This window comes from Montipora foliosa, chromosome 12 (genome assembly GCF_036669935.1).
Source record: "Montipora foliosa isolate CH-2021 chromosome 12, ASM3666993v2, whole genome shotgun sequence".
In the NCBI taxonomy this organism is placed as follows: Eukaryota; Metazoa; Cnidaria; class Anthozoa; order Scleractinia; family Acroporidae; genus Montipora; species Montipora foliosa.
Genome location: NC_090880.1, coordinates 19,681,348 through 19,689,866, shown reverse-complemented (window position 1 = coordinate 19,689,866; position 8,519 = coordinate 19,681,348). Strand labels below are relative to the sequence as shown.

Here is an 8,519-nt window from a genome sequence, read left to right as displayed (position 1 = left end):
TGAAGACGCCTATAGCCTAGATACCACGCAGCTCCTCGCGACCTCTGTTGCAGTCACTTGGCCACAAGAAAGTCACGCCTCAAGTTAATTCGCCCCTCATGGCTTTTCTTTCTTTGAGCGCAAAAGTTTTCGAAACTTGCTTACGGAGGCGAACTGGTTAGTGGCGAGTCGTCCGAGAGGCGTCATAACCAGCTCGAACCGACTCGTCATACAAGACGCGGCTCTGTTGAGTTAAGGCAAGAATCCATTCTTTCTGTCATCCCGACCTAAGAAGGTAAATAATTTAATTTTTTCGCGACTTCAACACAAGACAGGTTTAGCCGTAGAGTCCGTAAATTAATTAAATGTGCAATAAGGCCGGATCTTGTTGCTTGTTTTCTAAGCGTCTTCCTTCAACTACCCCAAATCCGGTCTCAGAACGCTATTGAAATCTGATTAGTTTCTATAGCTATGGGAATTATTACTTTTTTGCATTGTTTTTAAAACATAATCATTGTGCTTTGAGAACTTTGATAAGTATTCCACCTTTGTATTTGGTGTTTGACCTTTGAAGTAATGTCTCACTTTGTACATCATGTTTATACTTTGAAGTGAGATCGAAGGGCAAAATGCAACGGCGAGTATGTCGATCGTGATCAGTAAGTGCAGATTTAAAATTCAACTGATCAACGGTCTCGTTTTTCACCGTCGTCAATAGATAATCTATTGCGCTTGGGCAAAGAAAACTGCTGCGAAAACGTTGTCTAAAAATATAATTTTCCGTTATTGTAACTATTTCTCGATTAAGTGATTAGAGTGTAATGTGAAGTGCTAGTTTTTAACCCCATATGAACCATGTAAGCATTAGCCCTACTGATGGAAATTGCCCCACACAAGGCTCATATGGGGTTTAAAACTAGCACTTCACATTACACCCTAATCAGTTAAGTCTGTTCATAGTTATGGTCTGTTTAAATATAAGTGCTACACAGCCAACGTTTGCAAAAACGTAATCCTTCCTTGTATTTCTCGATTACTCCGGCTAAGTGTCTCAGTATGGAAAGTGTGAGTCCACATTCCAAGAAGACAATTGGTGAGAACAATGGTGAGAACGGCAAAGAAATGTATCAAAATGTAAAACGCACGTGCAGGGCATGCAGGGCTTTTGTTTTTGCTAATTGAACCTATTGTTTTGTGGTGTTCTCGTAACCATCGTCGTCATCCTTGCTAAAGCTCCCTGTTGTCAGGACGACAACGGCGAAGAAATGTATTGAAAAGTGAAACGCACGTGTGGGGAAGTACATAGCCATTGTTTTTGCTTGTTAAACCTATAATTCTTTTGTGGCATTCTCGTAGCTGTCGCCCTCGTCCTTGCGTAAACTTCCTAACATTTCCTCACCTTTCTCGTACTGACAACGACGCCAAAAAAAATCGAATTTGAGGCTACATGGGGTACGTAATCACCCAACGATACGCTATCAATCTTCTTTCAACGTGTCATAATCCAATTTTATTCCTGGAAAGTTCATACACATTTTCCATGCCGAATGACTCCACCACTGAAGCAGTATTACTTACTGCGCCTTTCAATAACATGCGGACTCTAAAATTCACAGCTCAATCGACAAATGCGTTTTTCGCTACCGTCAATCAAATGTTCGGCGGCTCCTCCCAGCTTCCGACTATGTTGACTGAACTGGGCTCAACGATGTGATTACTGCGCGCTCGACAGTAGTCGGAAGCTTGGAGGAGCCGCCGAACATTTGATTGACGGTAGCGAAAAACGCATTTGTCGGTTGACCTTTGAATTTAAGATTCTGCATGTTATTGAAAGGCGCAGTAAGTGGCTCCACGGTTCCACTGTTGTTTTGACTGTGGAGCTGCGGAGCCATTGCAGCCATCCCTCTTCCGACGTGGCCCTGTATTCTGTAGTTTAGCCGCGAAATGATATCAATAACAGAAAATTTTCATAGCCATCGTAGTCGTCTTGCTTAAGTTTAGCGACAGCTAGCGGCCCTCGCACTCGGTTAGTAAGAAGTTAGTAATTAGGGAGCTTAAGCACACGCGTTTTTGAGACGAGGACGGCAAACGGAAGAGAACATTTCGCGCGCCAGGACAGGAGAGTGGTGTCTCCCAGATTTTTGTAATTATCATCTCTAATGGAGAAAAGGTACTTAGCAATGTTAATGTGGTTGTGTGAAGACAAATTAAAAGGGAGATCGGGTCACTTCCGGTTGCCGTCCCCGTCTCAAAAACGGGCATACGGGCCCACAGAAGAATTTTTCGCCCGTTGAGAAGGAAGTGAAATGTTACTTCCGGTGACTAACGTCATCATATCGTGAGCTGACTAGAAAATCCACTTACAATCAAAAATCACCACACGAACAGTTGTTTGCATCGAAGGTTTTACCTCGCCCTTCCTCGCGTTCGTTCTCAGATCAACTGGGCATGCGTGAACGAACTGACGTCCGGTTTGAGAAAAAGCTAAATTTCCGTCTTGGAAATTGACTTAGTTATTTGTTTTATGACACGTTTCACCCCCAAATACAGAATATAGCTAAGTATTGATTTTTTCAAATCATCTTTTTGAAAATGTTATGGGTATTTCAGTATCGTTTATCTCTTTAAAAAGAACATTTTTCAAAATAAAAAGAAAACCATGCTTGGCTGGATGCAAAAACGAAGACAAATTATCAAACCACTGATTAAATACCCACATTGTGTAGTATGTAGACAAATTTAGAATTTTCTTTGATCGGTCACGTGACCACGGGCGTGGCATGATGGCTTCATATTTAGGGTCTTTACAAACTATAAAATCTATTACAAAACAGCATTGTAAGTTAATTAAACCTCCAGTAATATCTAGTTTGAAGTATTTCTGAAACCAATTTTAAGAACATTTTAAGAACACTTTCAGGCTGATTTCTCACTAGGCACCCCTCGCATAAGAACACGATCAGCCTTAAGCCTGAAAAATGTCTTCTTATATGCACGTGTTTACTGTAGTAGTAGGTATGTCATTCCAAATAATGGCAGCCCAACAATTTTAGGCCAATTGCATAGCCAGCAACGCGTAAAGGGACAACTAAAAAGGGAATCAGATTACAGGGCTGCGGTGGACATCCATAACAGTGGTCGGATGCTCTAATAATTAGGCTACTAGAACTCCTGTTGAGCAGAGCTGTTTATCTAGGTTGGTATACAAAGTATACAAAGTGTCCCACAGGGCAATGGCTTGTACAATGACACGCAATTCAATATGAATGCAACCATTGATGGTGGTGATTGTGTACTGTGCCAGGAATAAAGATGATGAAAAATTGAAGTTATCCTCGTACATATCTGGACAATTTAAGAAATTATTGTCTCTGACTTAAACTACCTGACAAAATTCAGGAGGCTTCAATTTAATAAATAGACCTGCTCCCAACTGAGTGGCTTCATAGCTCAGTTGGTAGAGCATTGCACTGGCATCGCAGAGGTCATGGGTTTGAATCCTGTTGAAGCTTAGCCACCTGAATTTTTCAGGTATCTATGAGTCAGAGACAATTGCTTAAATTGTCCAGATAAAGTACGAAGATCACGTCAATCTTTTGTCTATAACCCGAACTTAAAATACAAATTTCTTTCAAGAAAGATGATGTTATGCTTGCTCAAACAGTTATCAAACCTGCAAACCCTTCACAATGATTTATTAATGCAAATTAAGATAGTTGCCATGCTGCGGCTGTCACCCGATTCATTTACGTAAAGTAGCAGTTCTTTAAATCCCTACTTTTATCTCTTGGTAACAAGAGCACACAAGCCTACGCTACAGAACACAGCCAATGACAGCATCTGCAGCACATGAGGGATATATCAACCCTTTTAATCCTGAATCCTGTCTAACGCCAGACGATTTTAATAAATACTTGTCAGTGGGGATCGCTTCAGGGATGAATGGGGTTAAACTGCGAGAAACTGTTGTGTTATAATACTAGAGGTAAGAGTACATCACAAAGTGAGGGCAAGCATTTTTTCCTAGGATAAGTTTTCTTTCTCTAGGTTTCTTTTAAGGTTTGTTGTGAAAGGCTTAAGTAATCTTCCAGCCATTAAAGGCAAGAAGAAGATATCAAAATGTTTTGGCAGGTTAAGTGTCATTATGTGTTGACCAGCGGTATTCCACGACAGAAATGCTGTATTGTTTTACAGTGGTTGTAAGAAAAAGTACGAGATAGTAGGATATTCCCTAGGCTTGATTTACGCCGCTCACTCAGGTTTGGGTATCCTCCCCTAGTGGTTGTTTTCCGGGGTGAGTGCTGCAACAAGTTGCAAAAATAGTGGAGACACTTCACCTTCTTGGGGTGTTATTAATTTACCTATGATCTCTCACACTGCAGCCTCCTTCCCCCCTTATCAGTGTTGCTAGCAAGACAAAAAAAATGTTAAAAACTTAAACAATCAACATTGAAAGGGGAAGAGGGGAGGGGAAGCGGGAAAGGTTTAAATTCTAGATACAGCAGGTATTGGAAGCTAGAATAGGTGTTTTTTAACGGGAGTGTCTCATCAATTTTGCAACTTCTTGTGGCTTGTTTACCAAATCAGCGGCTGGTAATCGAGCCTACATGTAGACATTCCCGCAAACTTCGATTTTCGGAACAGCTGCTGAATAGCCTGCCAACTTTGTTAGAATTCAGTGTCGTTCTTTGAAAACGAGTTAGAATGCAATAGATGTTATTCTTATGCAAACACGTGGTTGATTTTCAGCAGTTAAGCTCAATCATCCATAATAGTCTGTGCTATTTTTAACTGTCGTCATCATTATCATTGTCCACTAAACATTCAAGTTCTTCATTATTTAGTGGCTGCTTAGGAAACATGACTCTGTACAGTGGAAAACAGCAAGAACTTCCACTTAGGTCACCTTCATCTGTCATAAAAATCTCTTGAATTTCAGTTTTGTCCATTAGTTCCTTCATTTGACTGTCTTTCGCTTCTTGCAATGTCTTGATCATGTCCCTGGAAGTTACCTGCTTTCTCTTCTTTTCCTGTAGCCTATGAAGTTCTTTTTCTGTCATGGAAAAAAACAGCATTAAATTTTAGTTCTCTGGTGAGCAAGGTTAAGTACATGTACTTTAATTAAAGAGATTTATAATTATTAAATAAAGGTAAGTAACCCATTTACACCTCAAACGCCCTATGACACGCCCAGTTGACAAGCAAAATCCTCAGGCATTAGAGTAAAATCTGTTTAGTCTCACTCCCAGGGGTCAATGGATTAAAGCTTGAGGGTTTAGGGTTTAGGGTTTAGGGTTAGGGTTTAGGGTTTAGGGATTAGGGTTAGGGTTACGGTTAGGCTACACTGTATAAGGGCGCTTTCCTTTTGTCAGAACTGGGAAGTCAGATCCATCAGTTTGCAAAGAAAATAGAACAATTTGAAGGAACAATGGCATGACAATCCCTCGCATTCTTCTGGAGGAGTATACATCATCCTTGAAGTGTGTTAATTTGGAAGCGTTGCAGAGTTAGTCCTTCCAAATGCGTGGTCTGGCTGGTCAGTTCTTTCAAATGAAAAGCATCCTAAGTAACATGTGTTAGCTTTTATTCTTAAAGATAGAGCTTGTATACTTCTTGTAAGTAAACTTGCCAGGACAATTCTAAAAATAAACATGATATCTTCTACTGCATATTAAAATAATGTATCCTCTCTAGATATGTTCCTTTGGTTTGTTCTTTCATTTTCTTTGTTCTTTTCCTGTCATATGATTATTTAAAATTTAATGTCGCTAGTTAAATATAGTGGCTAACTTGGCCTGCATCTTCAAATAACTACATGTACTTAACCCTTCTAATATCTGTGTCCATGTTCATGTATATAACCTTAATGATAATGATTGGTGGTTGGTTAAACCTGGGCAAGTTGTTGTTGCTAGACAGGAGTGAAATGATTGTGAACAAACAGCCATCTACTAGAAAAATAAGCTAAAATTTTAACGGAAATGAAAACTGTAGTGATGGAGTGGGCAATGGGTAGGAATTTGTCATCTCAACTTGGGCAAATTCTGGGCTTACCAAGCAAGCTTTAGAAAGAACCTCAATGATCTTCCTTTTTTTCACAACTAATTAAAAGGATCATAAGTTACAATAATTTGTGAAATCAAGTCCCCACTGCTTTGAATTTCCATGCAGTCAATTAAGCTTACGTATGCCAAACAGGAGAGTCTAAAAATGGGCAGCACTAAATGCAGGAATCCGGAATGTGGAATCTGGATTATGGAATCTAGAATCCGGAACCGGAATCCGGGAACCAGAGACCAGAATTATCCAATTCGCCAGAATTAGAACAACTTATCTACTGGATAAATCACTATCCACTTTATAACTGAACAGTGATTTATCCGGTGGATAGCATCATCCACCTTTTGAACAATCGAGGCCTAGTTTCTTTGGCATCATGATTTTCATCAAGTCTTGTAATTGGAAATCCCCGTAAATAAATGATGATTGATGATTGAAATTTGTTTATTGTATATGGTCAAGTTTACGTAAAAGTAATAATGTTTGAAATTTATTAAAGAAAGAAAGTTGCGTTTTATCGCCTTTGCTTCCTTTGATTATGTTCTAGGTATTACCACAGCCTCCAAAATAAGAGATTTTAAAGGGGTTATGTCGCATTACTTTAGGGTGTTTAGGGGAAATCTGTACACATAGTTATTAATCATGAGTTTAAAACTTGAAAATGGTAATGTGGCATTCCTTTGCTGATAAAATTATCGTTACATTGTTGCATCAAACACATGTGATTCTGAGCAAAAGCGACCTTTATCCAGGCGATTTGCCATAAACTTGAAAAACGTTGGGCAGATTGTTTTCAACATTACCCAAATGCAATCTGTTTGAAACTTGTCCATTTGTGTCCATCCATGGTTCTCTTTCCTTTTGCTGCATTTCTTTTACGTGGTTCAACAGTTTTAAGTAGTTATTGTAATGTTTCATTCTACTCTGGGCATTTTGGGTGTCATGAAATTACATCATTCCAAAGCTCACAGTATGCTCAAACTGTGAAAACAGCAGAATATCCTTCTAACCCACGCCGACCATATCATCAGTTGTCGACTTTGAAGCGCAATATTCATCTGCCTTTCGGCAGAATCTTCAAAACTTGCTTGTTTCCCAGCCTATTCAATGCTAGTGGGACATCTTGAATGAACGTAACTTCAATAAACAATGTGAATTTTTCATATTCACTGTATGTTCTGACTCAACCTATAACCGAGAGCTTCAGTAGCGCCCCGATACTTATGTAACACATCCTCCAGGCGCCTTGTTTCTTTAAAAGAGGCATGTTTGTACCAAGGCAGGTGAAAAAACAAGGAAAATGAATTAAACAAGTTTTAAGTTTCCTTTATTGTAATGTGGACTGCCTTAGCTTGATTATGCCATCACCATGCTCAAGTCTATGTCCAGAATAACAAGGTCAGATCCATCTCACAGTTTACATTTACTCAGAGTTAAATACTTGAGTATGGGGATTATAGCAGAGCATACAAGGAGTGGGTAACTTATGTAGTTCTCGCCACTTGTGGATGTTTCTGGTTTCCGGAATCCAGTTTCCGGTTTCTGGATTCCGGCTTTTAGTGCTGCCGCTAAAAATGCCCAAAACACATTTAACGGCTGACCAGTTTCAGTTGAAGAAGTTTTATTATCTGTCAATAGTAATTAAGAATGGAACTTTTGGCAGTCGGATCTCTCTTGGTGAAAATGTTTTCGAAATGTGAGGAAAAATAAGCTGAAGTTGATTTTTTTCAATAATTGCAAGCACACTTAATTAAGCCCAAATAAACATTAAGCTGAGTAGCTTGTTCTCCGATTCAAGGAACCATATGTGATTGAACTCACCTAAACGAGAAAGATACCGTCCATTTTCTTCACAACGCTTTTCCTCAGTTATAGCATCAAAGGTAATTTTATCCTTGACAGAGTCATCGAACCTAACCCATTCTGTTGGACAGGAAAGTGTTGGTGACGATCTCATGGAGTCAACCATATTCAACCATATTGGTTTTTCATACAACACGCGGCTACAAAGCCAACTCGAGCGGCCACTGAGGCGGAAAGCAGTGACTGTATGACTGTCATGCACCTATCAATGTTAAGCCCCAGGGTGGGGGGGGGGGGGGGGCTACCTACGGGAAATTGACTCAGAGAACCTTCCACTGGGTAGGGATTTTGACACGAACAGTATGTGTCTCCCCCAGGTTGGGAATTTGACATGCCCGCCATCTTGGAACACCGAGAGAACCTGGAGATGAGTTATCCACAATCATAGTTTTCACGTGACTTCTCTGGTTTTCGTGATTTTTCTAGACACCATGGGATGAAAGGAAGGAAAGCGAGTTTGTCTTGTCTTTAGTAAACATGGACCATCACTTTTTTCTGTCTTTGCTGGAATGTTCAGAAGTACGAGAATGTTTACTTTTTTTCGTGATTGCTTTTTGTATACTTAATATACGTATTCATGAATTTTCCACTCTATCAGTGTGCATGCTTGATTGATT

General features: G+C 39.7%; 1 non-coding gene across 1 annotated transcript; it reads left to right on the top strand.

The window, feature by feature from the left end:
• Positions 1-3,418: 3,418 nt before the first annotated feature.
• Positions 3,419-3,491, top strand: Trnaa-ggc (transfer RNA alanine (anticodon GGC)). Its single transcript has one exon. It is a non-coding gene; the product is annotated as a tRNA-Ala (tRNA).
• The last annotated feature ends 5,028 nt before the right edge of the window (positions 3,492-8,519 follow it).